The sequence below is a fragment of the Asparagus officinalis genome, chromosome 5 (assembly GCF_001876935.1).
Source record: "Asparagus officinalis chromosome 5, Aspof.V1, whole genome shotgun sequence".
NCBI classification, from domain to species: domain Eukaryota; kingdom Viridiplantae; phylum Streptophyta; class Magnoliopsida; order Asparagales; family Asparagaceae; genus Asparagus; species Asparagus officinalis.
The window spans coordinates 39,323,432-39,341,746 of NC_033798.1; positions in this window are offsets into that span (position 1 = coordinate 39,323,432).

Below are 18,315 nucleotides of genomic sequence, written 5' to 3' on the forward strand. Positions count from 1 at the left end.
AAATATAAAACTTAGACTTTAAATCATAAAAAATTGTAGAAAATCAAGAAAATATAAATACTCTTTTAAAAATAAGAATTAAATATTTTAAAATATCAAAAAATTATTTTAATTAGTATCAAAATTTATGGTCCTTACAACGATCGCGGTCGACCGGCCTTGCGTCGCGGTCGACCGGCCTTGCGTCGCGGTCGACCGCGCAGCTCCCAAACGGACTCCTGCGCTTCCAAAACCTGTTCTTTACCAAAATTTATCGCAGTTTCTTCAATTCTTCACCTCGACGAAGTTTCTACCAAAACTGAGCCGACACCAACCAAGCCACATGTCTCACTTGCTGCTTCTCAATCCTCAACAAGTCGAGACCCAAACGGGAGTGCGAACACTCACCCAAATGTCGGTATCTAATCACCAAATCGGCTGCATCATAAAGACTGCCTATGTATCCTCTTGCCCAAGGAATCAAGCCTTCACGTAGTTCACCTAAACAGCCTCTAAAGGCCCTCAATCAAATAGAAAAGTCTGCAACTCTTCACCAATATCATCTGCATCCAAAACCAAATGATCCCCAATCTGTGTCACCTCAGCTGGAATCTCAAACGATACAGTATGATCTGGAGTATGTGGAGTAAACTCCACCTAACGTGAAGTAGCATCACCCTTCACCTGCTGTGATATCCAAATGACCTGATCAACACTCTCTACCTGCCGAGAGTCCAATATGACATACTTTCTTAGAAAAAAATCAGAAGCTCCCAACCGATAATCAAATAATCCTCTGAATTCCAAACGCAATCTGATCAAATCTCACATCCTTGATATGACCAAATGCTGGGTAACCAAATATCCGACGCCAACCAAAATCTGAAGTAGCTCCACCAAATCCAATAACTCCTAATGCAGCAGTTGGCGACCTATACATAAGATGACCCAAACATGTCGAAGCCCGAATACTAAATCCAATGCTCGACAACCAACGCCGATCCCCCTCCAGAAAGGAACAACCAATCAAAAATATCATCTTATCTCGTTGCCACAATGTTTCCTCTCCAATGAAGTGTCTCAAACTGCCATGAGCTCGGCACAAATACAGTAGGTCCATCTTGTACCTCCCTCTTCAATCAGAATAAAGTACCTTCACATTACTCTCAATACACTTCTTCAACTGTTGTTGACTACTAGGACTTCAAAACCAACGGGACTTGGTTGCAACCCATAAATGCCTAGTACAATCCCCAACATAGGAAACCAAAATACCAATTTACCTTCCAATGATGCCTCCTTGGAAGTCCCCTAAATGCCTGAATAAACACCAAATAAAAGACCCCTCAATCATCAAATAGAAGTGCCAAACTCCACATCGGTCTCCTTGCTCATACCAACGTGCTCAAAGGACTTCAATATGCAGGTCAAGGGTATTTCTCAATAATCCAATACACCGTATCAACAAACAAATAACCCAGCCTCAAATCCTTCTATCTCGGCCAACTATCTCAAAGCACCAACAAATGAAGAATAGATCCAAACTGATAAAGGAGAGAATTTTACCTCAAATTGAAACCCTAACAAGAGTCTCCAAACGATCTCACCCCGTACGACGGCAACGAGATCCACAAATAGAAAAAATCTCACATTTATCTCCAAACGAAGCCCTCGAAGAGCCTCCAAAGCGATCTACTCCTCCAAATGGCCCAAGCGCCAACAAACCAATGCGAAACAAACGAAGAATAGATCCAAACTGAAAAATATAGAGTCTTTACCAAAAAGATCCCACGTTTCTCACCAAACGAAGCCCTAGCCGAACTTCTAAATTGATCTACTCCTCCAACCAAGACAAAACCCTAGATCTGGAATCTGGAGCTCTAATACCAATTGTTGTGCGCGGCGCGGAAGTGGGACAACCAAACAGGCGTGCTTCGAGAACCAAATCAAACAAACGTCGAGATAAAGGCCAAACAAATCAAAACAACGGCACAAATCCAAACACAATAGTTTTACGTGGTTCGGCAAATTGCCTACGTCCACGGAGCAAGAAGGGGATTGGGTTTCACTAATAGAGAAGAAGAGTACAAACTGAGATTACAAAATGCTCAAACCAATCAACTAATCTCACCAACAAATCTCTTAATCTCTCCAAATAAACCCTCAAACAATTGCTCAGAAAAACTCTTCTTTTTCTGTGCTCCAAATATCCCCAAACCAATCTCCAAACAAAAGCCCAAGAAACTCTAATTCGTATGTTGGTATTTATAGCAAACACCAAACCCATACTGAACATGAAACTCAAACTGGGCCCTGACCCGATTGGAGATCGACCGCCCAAAGCTCGCGGTCGACCGCGATCCAGCAACAAAGACCAAATTCGCCTACAGGGTCTCGCGGTTGACCGCGCCAAGTCCAGGCACAAACCCTGGATCCGTGCACGATCGCGGTCGACCGGCCTTACGCCGCGGTCGACCGCGCAGCTCCCAAACAGACTCCTGCGCTTCCAAAACCTGTTCATTACCAAAATTTATCGCGGTTTCTTTAGTTGGGGAGGTGCGGGCTGCCATAACGTCATGGCCGTGGTTTGTGTAGGAGATGAAGAGTTGATTTGGTTGATGGCAGGTCGAACCCTGATGAATGTGATGCTCACTCTTCTGTTGTCCGATGGACGTACGTATCACGTGCCTGGCCTCATCGGCATTATTCCCACGCATTACTAGGAGTGATCTGAAAATTCAGTGTTAAGAAATTAAAGAAATATCTTGTTATAGCTACAAATATCACAGTATATTTAAGAGGAAATCACACGCAAGGCAAACCTTAATGAGAAAGGAAAAGTATAATAAAAGAAAGTCCTTTGAATGTGCAATACTATATTTAACATCCCTTTTAACTTTATTACTTGTAGTAGTAGTCTGCTAAATGAAAGGAAAATATTTCAGGAGTGACCTGAAAATTTTGTTCGTCATGTTTGTTATAGAAGACTGATGTCTAGAAGGTCATATATTTGATGCCTATTTTAAGTTAAGATGACCAATATTTATGAATGCATACCCTTCTCTGAGAGCAAGTGTGAGAGAGCCCTTGTAGTTTCCACTGTGATCACTGCATAGTACGCGTCCAAAAGCGAACGAAGTTTCTGAGAGGACGAGAGAGGAGATTGGATTGTCTAGATGGGGAGGTTTCAAGTAGGGTTGTGAGAATTCATCCCGCGTAAGACATGAAAATTTGAAACTATAGGATCATGATGAAATTTAGATTCAGAGCTTTATCGTTCAACTAGATGTCAAAGAGATGGATACCTCGTCAAAGAAGTTGATGATGCGACTGTTAGGCCTTCTACCTTCTGGGATTAAACACCATTGGATGAGATGATCGATGACCATCTCTAGGACCGCAGGAACTGGTTCGATGTTACCTATCACATAAAGTCACGCTTGCAAGTCACATACAAAAGAACGAATATTTGCATTTTCTAATACTATCAAACCAATTATTCTGGGAGGCTAGAAGCTAATGCAATACTAGTATAGAGTTACTAATTGAAATAAAAATGTCCCTCGGAATGATGAAATAATTTTAACATTAGACATTTGGGCAGAAATGGAGATTCAATCTTCGAAGTAATATGAGTTCAAGGAAGCTAACTTGTTTAAGTCCTCTTTAGTTGGTTGAAATAGAGGAACACCAAGCTGAATGATCTCTCTGTTGTTCCCTTTCATTTGCTTGTTAAAGTAAATGAGGGTTTCACCTAAATATATATATGCACTCTGAGATAATTAGTTATCTGACAATATTATTGGCATAGCAATGATCACTTCAACTAAAGATCAAAGGAAAATGCAATAACTGTAGGCGTCAAAAAATACTTGCAGACATCCAAATACCATTCAAAACAACATGCGAGAACAATTTATTCGTCATCAGGCAACACAAGGTGGCGCGGCAACTCATGGTGTCGCGGCTAAGGCGCGACAGCATATAGTGCCGCGGCTTAAGCGCGACAGCTTGTCGTGTCGCGGCTTGGGCGCTGCAATCTAGGGTGCCGCGGCTATGTTAAAGGAGTGTTGCAGCAGTTACGAAACAGTTATATGATGATTTTTGAGGCCCACGTGGCAGCATACCAGAAACAGAACGTGTGCTGACGTGTACAAGCAGTTAAACCACGAAAAAAGGTGGTTAAAAGTCGTGGGAGAGCGGTTTTAAGCACGATCAAACGTGCTGATAACTGCCTCTTCGGCCGCGGCAGCTTACACTGCCGCGCCAATAGCCGCGGCAGTTTTTTGGAGCAGAAGATACTTGAGTCTTTGGTGATTTTGAGAAAGAAAGAGAGAATTTTCACCCTCTGACAAGCATCATTTGGTGAATCCTAGAGATCTAAGCTCAGACTTGATCTTTGGAAGAACGGACATCTTACATCGATAAGATATTCGTTTTCAAATCTTTACTTCGATAAACGAAGGAGAGATCCTTAAACAACCTCTCGATCTACGAATCGGTGGTCCACGAACTAAAGCATTCCCGGCACAGGCAAAGTCCCACAAAAGCAGGAGTTGATAAACAATTTCTGTGTTATTTTCTCGAGAGTTGTATTTTCTTTTATTTTCATTGTAATTCTTTGTAAACGATCGAAGTTTTAATGGAATCTGCAATGGAAACAACTTTCGCTGAAAACAAACTGGCGACCACAGTGGGAGCCAGCGGCCTCGCTGCCGAGGCCGCAGTGTCGCAGCCGATTAAGATCATCGTCACCGAAGAGATCGAATATGAATTCGATCAGGCAAAATACGAGGAGTATATGTCATCCTCGTCATCAAAATCCTCCTCACCCCGCAAGTGCAGGAAGATTTCTTCTCCCAAGAAAGTTCCCGAGTCTTCAGTTCCAATGAAGACCGCAGGTAGAGATTCTTGCCAAGTCATTGCAAAAGAATCAACCTGCGACATCTCTGTTCCGAATGACCCTTCACCAGTTCAAGGGTCCTTAAACCAAGATGCTCCGGTATTGACAAAGAGAGCTCGTCAGAGACAACGTCAACGCCGCGCTCGTCAATTGGCTAAGGCCATGCAACAGACCGACGGGGTCCATTATTACACGGACCTAAAGTCGAGGAATCAAAAGATGGTTCAGTTGCCCCAAAGGCAAAATAATCACATCTCTGCACAGCTTACGACAGAGGAATGGACTCTGGTCAAAAGAGCCCGTTCTACCCTGAAGGAGCGTATACAAAGGCGTCAAGCAAAAGCTGCTCACGCTCGTGCCCTTCGTCAACAAGTGCAGGAAAACAAAAAGGAAGTGGTAGATGGAAAACCACAAAAGAACTGTAGAGTTTGGGTTCCCAAAAACGAGAACACCCAAAGAATACAGAGGAAGTCAGTCTTCAACCGCGGCAGCACAGACTGTCGCGGCTCATCATATAACCGCGGCAGCACGTACTGCCGCGGCTCATCATATAACCGCGGCAGCCCATACTGCCGCGGCCCATCAAACAACCGCGACAGTTATGGCTGCCGCGGCAAAGAGAAGGTCAATGAAGACCCCATTTCAACTCCTTCAGCATCCGTCCCAAGCCCGTCTGCTGCGTCACCAGTGAAGATTCAGGACAAGCCGGACATATTGAAAGTCAAACTCACAGAATTAGATCTCCTTAGTTTGGCATTTGATAATCAGGGCAAAGCCCCAACCAAAGAGCAGTCAAACCCAGCAAGTAAACCCTTAGTGGTTTCTTATACAGGGGGTCGTAAACATCCTCCTGTCAGAACTGCACAAGTCCAGAACGAGAGAATACCAGTTCATTCTCGTCTAGGACCGATGATGACACCATTCCCGCAAGGGGGTGGATTTAAAAATCCAACCTTGGATCGCTCAGAAGCGACAACAAGTCGTCCTGCGCACGTTAACAAGGTTCAGAAGAAAGAGATAGGTTGCTCAAATCGTAACAACGATGAGCTGTACTATCAGAAAAATAACTCAAGAAAAAGAGTTGTACAAGAAAACGAGTCTCACTGCTCCTGTGAGAGACTCATCAAGGCAGTGCTGACAGAATGCGGATGCTCTAAAGCGAATTCAACAAGAGTCTCCGTATTTCAAAGACTTTCAAGTGAAACGTCAAGACCCAAGATGAGACGTTTCAACAAGAAGAAACCGGCAGTCCGACAAGATGAGTTCCCTGAGGTCACTATTAATATGACCAACAAAGGGAAGCAAAAGTCAGTCAATCCCGACCCTGATTTCTCTCCAGGGGGGAGAGTTGAGCGGGGTCTTTCTCAAAGGATGGCGCGGTTACAAAGAAGAGCCAACCTACGACGAGACTACAGGAAAATGCACGAGGGGCTATCTTCAGATGAAGAAATGTCAGATACTTGTTCAGCCATTGCATCGGACGATACCGCATCCAGTGTTGGACAAGCCAGAGAATCATTTGCAATTACGCCAGACCAATTGGCTCACATGCTGCAAGAAGCATTGGCTAAACAACGCGAAGAAATCAGAGCTGAGTTCAAGACTGAGATGGAGTTGACTATGCAGCAAATGCGGGATTTGCAGGTTCAGCAACACCAACCGGAATCAAGCCAAAGAGCGGAATCCAGTCGGCGTAATGAAGAGGATGAGACGATATTTGAAGATCATCCTCTAGATAAAGACAACTCCGGAAGCGATCCGACCAAGTCAGCCACTCAACCTCCACAGATCTATTTGAAGAAAAGCGAGGAAGAGGACAAGAAGATGCACGATCTTGAGAGCAAAGTCAACGCTTTGATGACGGCTCAAGAAGTGAAGAAAACGGGCATTCCATACCCGTACCCAAGGGAGTGGGACCTGATTCCTTACCCCCAGAAATTTAATTTGATTAACTTTACTCCTTTTGATGGCAGGGGTTCACCAACTCAGCACTTGATTTATTTTAAGTCGCATCTCGGCGCAATATCCGGGAACGAAGCCCTGATGGTTCGGTCATTCGTGGGGACCCTTCGCGGGCCTGCCTTCGATTGGTACCGACGTCTTAAGCCCGGGAGTATCACTAGCTGGGAGGATATGGAAGAACTATTCCTCACCAACTTCTTCGACGACGACACAGAAGTCTCGATCGGCACGTTGTTGGACGAAAAGCAGAAGGACGGGGAATCTGTTGATGTCTTTGTCAAGCGATTCCGGGACAAAGCAGTGAACTGCAGAGATCCACTTACTGAGGAATTTATTCTACAAACATGTCATAATAACCTGTCCTTGGATGTATTAGAAGTGGTAGGGGTTGTTCACTCTAAGACTTGGAAAGAATTGAAAATGAGGGGTGAACAGGCTGAGCGCTTTCTCAAGAGAAAGAATTTGGAGAGAGGTTTGCCACCAGCCAATAATCAGAATCAGAAGCAGAACTTTAATCCTCGAGGCAGAGGAAGAGGGTCGGTGGCCGCTGTCGATGCACATCAAACGTCACAACAGCCACCGCAGCAACAACCGCAACAATCATCCTTCCAGTTGGCGCCAAACCAGAATCAACAGCCTTCGAAGCAGTTTAAGAATTCTGAGCCCAGATTCCCAAAGGAATACTCTTTCAAAGATGATGAAGTTCCGGTCATCTTCAAATACTTGTTAGAGAACAACAAGATCAAGCTTCCACCGGTCACAAACCAAGAAGAAGCAACGAAGATCAATGACCCAAAATATTGTGCATACCACAGAAGGGTCCACCATCCTACTAAGACATGTTATGTCTTAAAGGATAAAATACAAACATTAATTGATGTTGGTATTGTGACGCCGAAGCCAAAGGAGAAGAAGGTAGGCGCAAACGCGGTCTCTATTAGCTTCGGATCGGTTCCTTTGTCCTGGTTTCAAGCCGAGCCAGTATCAAAGGTCAAGATGCAAACCATCAACGATGACCCTCATGGACAGCGCCAGAAGGGGCTCGTATCTCACACAGCCCCCAACGGCGAAATCCTTTGGGTTCATCCGGATTTGCTTGAAGATGAACAGTGGACGACACCCACATCAAAGAAGAAGTCAAAAGGCAAGGGAAAGGAGAAGTCCTGCTATGGAGCCTCGGCGATTCCCGAGAAGAACGATGAGGATATAGCAGCTTTATCACTTTCTGATGGAGAACAGGAAGTTTTTGCTACAAGAAGTGGAAACGAGTACCATTATAGGTATCCGGAAACCTCAGATCCAAATGCCAAAACTCTTACGGAGCTGGGGGTAGCCATAACTCCACCAGTAGCAGCTGAAAAACCTCAGAAAGTTGTTAAGCAAAAAGAAAAAGAACCTCAACACAGAGAGGTTCAAATTCCGAAGCAGTCTCGTTTTAGTCGACCGATTGGACGAGACAAACCGGAAAGCTCGAACGCACCATATCGTTTCGACGTTATGGCTCAGCTGGCTAATATCCCAGCAAGAATCACATTGTACGAGTTGCTGCGCCTCTCAAAAGAAACCAGAGAAGCTTTACAAGAAGCTTTGGCTGATTCTGAAGTATTCTTAACTCAGGTCAAGCCAGCTCCTGAAGAGCCAGAATCGTCAGTGCAGCATTGCAATCTGGCAGCCACCAAATTTCCTTGCATTGCTTTCACAAAAGAAGACATGCAAGTCAGGAATTCAAAGCATGATAGACCGTTATATTTTACTGGATATATCGGTTCGAGCATGGTTAACCGGATCCAAGTCGATCCGGGTTCCGCTGTTAGTATCATGCCACTTCGTTTGATGTACCACCTCGGAATTCCCGCCAGCAAGTTAGCCTCCACTGGAACGGTTATCTATGGTTTCAACACAAGCGGGTCACGACCGTTGGGAAAAATCCGGGTGAAGTGTCAACTCGGAGATCTGAAGTCTGAAGTCACCTGCTATGTGATCGATGCGGAGACTTCCTATAACTTACTGTTGGGTCGCCCATGGATCCACGGTAATCTTATAGTTCCCTCCACCCTCCATCAGTGTTTGAAATATGTCGACACTAATGAGGAGGTCAAGACGGTGGTCGCGGATAAGCAACCATTCAAGGGGTTAGAAAATTACTTTACTGACTCCCTTCTTTATGGTGCTGAGTCCGAAACTGAACCATCGGCCCATGGCACGGACAGCGGAGAAGAAGCTGATACCGAAGCCGGGCTCGATTATAGTGAAGGTCTTGTACTAAATGACATTGAACCTCTTGTAATCGATCTTGACGGTGATGAATCGTCGGACGAAAGTTGTAACTGGCAGCTTGCCGATGAAATAATAAATCATGATTTAGAGTACTCGCATTGTCTTGATGATGTAATGCAGAAATTGTACGACGACTCTAGTCTACATATGCCACTTCGTTCGTCTTGTACGGCGACGAAACACCTCCAAAGCTCATCTGGAACAACTATGATCCTACCCGCAAAGGCAGGGGGTGAAAAAGAGATAATCTTTGGAAAAGGGGAATCATCCCCCACTCCAGATCATTTCTTAGATAGTAATTCGGATGAAGAAAAACCCGGGCGACACTTCTCTCGGTATAGTTCTCAAGCGAATGATTATATGATGAGTCGAGGCTATGACCTTTCACTTGGTGAAGGCCTTTATTTTGGTCAAGGTATTAGGGTTCCACCCCGTTCTACCTATGTACCAAAAGGAAAACCAGATAATTACTACAGTCGTAATAGAGGTCTGGGTTATGATTCATCCGAAGACGATTATGGCCAACAAATCATTAACCAATTAATAGATAGGAGCGGACATTCATCCGACACTTCAAATTGGGATTCTGACGTGAGCATTGGTGAAAGATTCAAATCCCTAATGTCGAACATGGCGACGGTTGACCCTTCCACAACAGAAGAAGACGATCAGTTACCTGTTTGGGAAGATCCATGGATGCATTACATGAATATCCAATACGGTGATCGATTTGAGCAAAGAGAACCTCCTACCGAGGATAAAGTGGTTCAAGTTAATATGGGTGACGAAAATAATCCGAAGCCTATATTTATCAGCGGTGATCTCCCGCCAGACGAAAAAGAGGAATTAATTGCCCTCGTTAAAGAGTATATCGACGTTTTCGCATGGAACTACGAAGATATGCCAGGACTCGACCCAAATGTAGCAATGCATACCCTTAACATAAAATCGGATGCTAAACCTGTCAAGCAACAACAAAGACGGTTTCGTCCGCAAATTATGGAGGCAATAGAAGCTGAAGTTAAGAAGCTAATTGACTCGGGTTTTGTCAGAGAGGAACAACATCCTGAATGGTTGGCCAATATCGTTCCAGTCCTCAAAAAGAACGGAAAAATCAGAATCTGTATTGACTTCAGAGATCTGAATACAGCATGCCCCAAGGATGATTTTCCCCTACCGATTACGGACGTCATTATCGACAACACATGCGGGTTTGAAAGAATGTCGTTCATGGATGGATTTTCTGGGTATAATCAAATCAAGATGCATCCGGATGATGAAAAGCATACAGCTTTCAGAACACCTCTTGGCGTCTTTTGTTATACCGTTATGCCTTTCGGTTTGAAGAACGCCGGTGCTACGTATCAACGGGCGATGACGAAGATCTTTCAAGAACACCTTAGGAAGACAGTCGAATGCTACGTTGATGACCTAGTCGTTAAGAGTCGTGATAAAAATGACCACATTAACGATCTAAAGACAATGTTCGAGCTTATGAGAACTCATCAGCTGAAAATGAACCCGACTAAATCCTTCCTGGGAATGTCGAGCGGCAAATTTCTTGGATTCGTCGTCACCACAAAAGGTATTCATATTGATCCTGATAAGGTGAAGGCGATAAACGAACTGCAGCCTCCAAGAAATCTTAAAGAACTCAGAGGATTGCAAGGTCGATTAGCATATATCCGTCGGTTTATATCGAACTTGTCCGGAAAATGTCAACCGTTTTCCAAACTCGCAAAGAAAGGCGTGTCGTTCATTTGGGATGAAGCATGTCAGAAGGCATTCGAAGATATCAAGAAATATCTAGCGAATCCACCTATTCTCGTTGCACCGAAATCGGGCAAGCCGTTTTTGATTTATGTCAAAGCGACGAGCCATTCGTTAAGTGCCTTACTTGCACAAGACGACGATAACGGTCACGAGCAAGCTGTGTATTATCTGAGTCGTACATTGGTAGGAGCTGAGTCTCGTTATCCGATGATTGAGAAGGAATGCCTCGCTTTGGTATTCGCGATTCAGAAAATGCGACATTATTTAGTCGGACAGACGATTTATGTCATTTCCAACATAAATCCCGTCCGAGTGTTCATGACCCAACCGGCTTCCATGAATTGGCGTTTGGCCAGATGGGCTTTACTCTTATCGCAATATGACTTGTACTTCAAACAGCAGAAATCTGTTAAAGGACGAGCTATTTGCGACCTTCTGGCAGAAAACCCTACGAAGGATGTAGTCGAATTGTACGACGACCTGCCAGATGAAACTCACGAAGTTAATACCACCTCACATCAACAAGTGTGGCAATTGTACTTCGATGGGGCTTCCCGATCAACCAACGTGGCAAGTGCACCCGGATGTTCTAAAATCTCCTCAGGAGTGGGGGTCGTTTTAGTTTCCCCGGAAAAGCACGTCTTGCCTAGAGCATATTCACTGACTGAACCATGCTCTAATAACGTGGCTGAATACAATGCATTAATAATCGGACTTAATTTCGCCAAAGAGCTGGGGGTCGAATACCTTGAAGCTTTTGGAGATTCTCAACTGGTGGTTAATCAAATACGAGGAGAGTATGAAGTCAGAAATCGAGACCTGATTCCATACCACCAGGTGGCCATCGAAATAGCAAGCTCGTTTGAAGAATTTTTCATCGAGTACGTTCCGCGTCTCCAAAATACATACGCGGATGCATTGGCAGCATTGTCAGTATCCTTGGCTCAACCTCCCGAAACAGAGCAATTAATTACAGTGAGGACTCATCAGCTTATTGTTCCAATCTACGATTCGAATGCTAAAGAGGTATACTCAACTGGAGTTGAACCCGAAGTTCGAGATTGGCGTTTTCCTATTATTGACTACGTCTTACATGGTATATTACCTGAAGATGTAAGAGAAAGGGAATCGATTCGGCGAAGAGCGCCGAGATTTTATTACAATGCCACATCGCAAACGTTGTATCGACGAGCTTATGATGGTCTTTTACTTCGTTGTCTATAGCGGCCAAAGAGAAAACGGCCAGTCAGTTATTTCGCCTCCGTTTCAACTGTGGTGCACTGAGAGCCCTATAAATACCTCCCTAGGCACGAATTAAAGGGGAGAGAGTATTTTTGGAGCAGAAGATACTTGAGTCTTTGGTGATTTTGAGAAAGAAAGAGAGAATTTTCACCCTCTGACAAGCATCATTTGGTGAATCCTAGAGATCTAAGCTCAGACTTGATCTTTGGAAGAACGGACATCTTACATCGATAAGATATTCGTTTTCAGATCTTTACTTCGATAAACGAAGGAGAGATCCTTAAACAACCTCTCGATCTACGAATCGGTGGTCCACGAACTAAAGCATTCCCGGCATAGGCAAAGTCCCACAAAAGCAGGAGTTGATAAACAATTTCTGTGTTATTTTCTCGAGAGTTGTATTTTCTTTTATTTTCATTGTAATTCTTTGTAAACGATCGAAGTTTTAATGGAATCTGCAATGGAAACAACTTTCGCTGAAAACAATAACCATCCAAAACTTTCTCGTCATAAATTGAAAATTTGATGCTTCATAGACATCATCTAAAGACAAGGGGCAAAAATGGTTAAAGTTCCTACAATATGAGGTGGAATAGAAATACATACAAAGAGAGCTTTTTAAAAATGACTGTGACTTTTTGTTTTTTATTGCATGCATTTTACAGTGTTCTGAAAACTAACTGATTACATTGTAGTAAACCACTTGCAGATGGAAATAATCAATAAATAACCTTCAATCTATGTCTAAGCGCCGCTCATGTCATAAAGAATGGCAGAGGAACATGTAATGAGAGCAAGGGATTGTTCTCACAGACAGAATCAGAGCATACACTTTAATGAGCACATCAAAAAGTATCCTACAGTGTGATAGGCAAATATCATTAACAGTGTACATGATAACAATGAAGATTGCCTACTGATGTGCAAACTTTGATTACTTACACCAGACACGAAAGCAGATATCGCATTGCTCTGATAAAAAAGAAAAAAAAATCATATAAAGAGATGACTTATCCGACAACATAGTCTAATGATAACCATGGGAGTAAAGAGGTAAAAAAATAAAAATTTAAAAAAAGAAGAAAAAATAAAAATAAATAAATAAGAGAGTTCTAGTTTTTTACCATCTAGTTCCAAGCTGAAACTAGAACCGTAACAAAATAAAGTAGCGAGTTTAATTTATCCCATGTTTTAGCTTAGAACTAGGTGATAGAAAACTAAAACTCTCCTATTTATTTTCTTATTTTCTATTTTTCATATTTCTTTTTTTTTTCTTTACTCTTTACTCTAATGGTTATCACCATCATTAGGCTATTTTGTCATATTAGTCATCTCATTATATGATAGTCTTTTTTTTACCAAATATTAAAATTATACATTAATTTAAAAGTAAAGAATGAAATTAAGATATCAGAGAAAGAGATCCATGGGAGCAAAAAACAGGGGAAATGTGGCAAACTTTTATTAGACTTGTACTGTAATAATAATTAAAAAATCAAAATTTACAACATATATTATAATTAGACTTAACAATATATTATAGTCTAACAAAAAGTTTTTTAATACTAATTAACATTCTAATAAATAATTATCAATCAATGCTAGTAAGTTTAAAATATATAAATCGTATTCACATCATCACAATGCATAAAATATATACTCCATGATTACAAAAAATTATATCATATTCTAAATTGATAATAATAGAGTAAAAGTATTATATTGTATAAAAAAATAAAAGACACAAGAATTTATAGTTGAGATTTTATAACTTACTTGCTTGCCTAGGGCAATTGTATTGTATATAGGACATATAGCTCGTTTAGAATATCCACATCTACTAAGTGGATTTTACTGTTGTGAGATCAACATGTTGGAGGCGTCTTTAAACTTTTTGGCACTACAAAAGACACAAGAATTTATAGTACATAACTTATATATTGTAACGAACATATTGGTTCATGAAGAATTTCCCTAATAACGATATTATTACAACGATATTACTATTCAACATTAAATCAATTTTATTATATAAAATTATATGAACCTTTTTAATAAATTATAAAGTATATATATGAAAACCTTGATGCTTATAGCCAGTAGTTAGGCTCCACAAAATAGGTAAACTTTACATTGTAGTTTGCTATTTATAATATTGTTGGCAATACTATTACCTTTCCTCTTTATCTTATTATTCACACTTTTCTGTTGTAAGTTCTCTTTTACTCATTACTCAATTGACTATATTTAATTTTTATAATATCAGAGATAAGAATATTCTCTTCTGTTTAAAAAGTATTGAAACAATTTATTTAAAAAATATATACACATAGTAGTAATAGTATATACTTCTGTTCAACTCAAACATTAGCTTGAAATCATTTAAAGTGAGGTCCTTTCTGAGATAAAATGGTGATATAGTGATTACACAGTCCAAAAATCAAAGAAGAAATTTCTACAAAGGAAAAATAATTTAATATGTAAAATTATAATTTATGAAATATACATGGGCAGTACGGGTGGTTATAGAAAGTAAGGTATATATCTTCATAAAAATTTCATTGTGAGTGACCAATCACAATCATCCTAATTTAAACATAAATAATTATTATTTTAGTTACTAATTTGATATGCGTAATTATGGAATAAAACTCAAGCAAAGTATAGGAATTGAAATTGTATTATCATGTAGGTAAATAAATAAATATTATTAAATTTCCTATTTAAATTAAAATTAAAAGTAATAATTTAAATTATTAAGCACCAAATATTAGCTCATGAGAGAAAGTAAAGTAATTTTTGGACTATATAAATATATAGTCAATCAATCAAATATATTAAAATTATGATGATCACAACCAAAATTATATGGTAGGTTTACATTAAATATAATTTATAAAATATAGTACATTAATTAAAGTTAAAATCTTTTTAACCAATATATAGATTGTCTAAAAATTTTGCATATATGAACTATACTGTTTAGGAATAGTGATGTGCACACTTAACAATGACCTAATAATCTTAAGAACGACTTGCTCTTCAATATCATCATTAATTGACGTATCTATGCATTACACTGAAAACACAATAAAAATTTAGAAACTACAAAATAAACATCTTCAAAAGTTTTAGAAATTATAAAAAATTACCCTGAATTTTTTAATTTACAAATGCACAAAACTATTAAACATTACATTGAAATCAAGGAATTACAAAAAAAACATCGAAAATTTTTTAACTTTGGGGGAGGAGGGTAATTTGTAATGTACTAAACTTTAAGGGTGATTTTTATAAATTTTAAATTTAATAGATTTTTAATTAGTTATGTTCTTTTCAAAAAAATTATGGGTAATATTGACCATGAAAGTTTTTTCCTAAATCTATACTTTTAAAGGGTGTATGATATTTTTTGTAAAATTTTAATTTTCTAGGGGTTGTTAGTAATTTTGCATATTCATTTTAGTGTCTATAGGTTAGAAATTCTCATGGTGTTTTTTTTTATAAATTATGAATTTTAGGTGCTTTTATAATTTTTTAAACTTATAGGCCTTTTCTACTCATTGTAAATTATTTATAGACTGTTTATAATTCATATGCTTTCAATCTACTAATGACTTTGAAATTCTCAGGGTGTTTTTTATAAATTTTGAATTTTAAAGGTTTGTTTATAATTTTTGAAACTTAAAATGTTTTCTATAATTATAAATTATATAAGTGATATTTGTAATTGCTATATTTTTAATGTACTGTTATGTTGGAAATTATTAGAATTTTTTATAAATTTTATAATATTAAGGGTTTTATTTTACAATTTGTAAAATGTTCAAAGTGTGTATTGTAAATTCCATAAATTTTTGGGGGTTGTTTGTTTTATTTGTAGTTTTTTGTGTGTTTATAGGTTTAAGCTTTTTAAGGTGTTTCTTATAAATTTTAATTTTTTTAGGGTGTTGTTGTAATTTTCAAAACTTACAAGATATTTTCTTAGAAGTTAAAAAATTTACAGTTTCTAGCTAGCATATATTTTTTAGTTTTCTCACTGAATTGAAATAAGTAAAATTTATAATTTTTAAGATGCTTTAATAAAATTTTGAATTTTAAGGGGTGTTATTGTAATTTAAAAAACTTAGAGAATATTTTTTACAAACTCTAAAAAATTTTAGGTGTTGGCTAGCATATGTTTTTAGATTTATCTGTAAATTAAAATAAGTAAATGATTTAAATTATATGAAACATATCTCTTTTATCCAATAACATGTTAAGTCTCATTATACTTGGGATAAATCATTTAGTTACCAATTCAAAAAAGATAGGATAATTAGAATAAATTAGGATAATAATGTAATATTTAAAAAAGCTAAGGGTAATATTGACCAGAGAAAGATTTTTCTGAAATCGTACTTTTGAAGTTCGCATCGTGATTTGTTTTTGTAAATTATGAATTTTAAGCGCTTTTTATAATTTTAAACTTATAGGCCTTTCTACAGATTGTAAATTATTTATAAATTATTTATAATTCCTATGCTTTCAATTTACTAATAAGTTTGAAATTCTCTAGGTATTTTTTGTTAGTTTTGAATTTTAAAGGTTTGTTTGTAATCTTTAAATTTTAAGGGTGTTTTCTATAAATTATAAATTATGTAGGGGATATTTGTAATTCCTATATTTTTAATGCACTGTTATGTTAGAAATTATCAATGTTTTTGTAAATTTTACAAATTTGAGGGTTTTATTTTATAATTTGTAAAAAGTTTAGAGTGTGTATTGTAAGTTTCATAAAATTTCGGGAGTTGTTTGTGTTATTTGTAGGTTTTTAGTGTGTTTATAGGTTTGAAAATTTTAAGGTGTATTTTTATAATTTTTAAATTTTAGGGGTGTTTTATAATTTTCAAAACTTACAAGATTTTTTTTCCAAAGTAAAAAAACTTTCAGTTTCTAGCTAGCATATATTTTTTGAATTTCTCACTGAATTGAAATAAGTGAAATTTATAATTTTCAAGATGCTTTAATAAAATTTTGAATTTATATGAGTGTTTTTGTAATTTTAAAAATTTGAGAATATTTTTAACAAAGTCCAAAAACTTTTAGGTGCTGACTAGCATATATTTTTTATATTTCTCTACGAACTGAAATAAGTAAAGGATTTGAATTATATGAAGCATATATCTTTTATCCAATAACATGTTAAGTCTCATTATAAATAAGATAAATCATTTAGTTTCCAAGTCAAAGAAGATAGGATAATTAAAATAGATTAGGATAACAATGTAATATTTAAAAAAACTATGGGTAATATTGACCATAGAAAGATTTTTCCGAACTCGTGCTTTTAAAGGAAGTATGATATCTCTTATAACATCTACAGTAATATCTCTTATTGTACTTTTTTTTAAGAAAGATAAATTCATTTTGTTTCTTTTGTTTCGTTCTTATTCCTAGAACATTCTAACTAATGCTTAGAATAAAATTTGAACTCACATAATTAATATATCTTATTATTTGATTTTTATCTTTTATAATTTTGATTTCTAATTAAATATGTCGTATTATTTGATTTTTATCTTTTGTAATTTTGATTTTTATATGAGTGTATATGTCAACTGATTGGAGATGATAGACAAACTGGTGTGGACGAGGGATGGGGACAACAATGACCTGGAGGAAACCTCTACTGTAGCACCCTTCTTGATTTTATATATAAAATAGTATAAATGTAGACTGTTATTGTATTGTAGGTTCTGTAACAATATCAGTCTTTGTTTATAGATAAGTTACGCAATGTGATAGAAGTTTATATGGTCAAATTTTCAAAACAATCCTTTTTGCAATTTTATTCCCAAAAAACAATCCCTTTAATTTTTATTTGTAAAAACCGATCTAGTTTCAGCCTCAGCACTGAAACCAGGTCGGTTGTTACAAAAAAAATTCCGAAACTTCACGGGAGTTGAATTCCCGTGAAGTTTAGCAGTTTTTAATTAAGCTGCTAAACTTCACGGGAGTTGAACTCCCGTGAAGTTTCTTAGTGCAAAAATAATTTTTTTGAACTGTGAAACTTCACGGGAGTTGAACTCCCGTAAAGTTTAGCAGCTTAATTAGAAGCTGCTAAACTTCACGGGAGTTGAACTCCCGTAAAGTTTAGCAGCTTAATTAGAAGCTGCTAAACTTCACAGGAGTTCAAC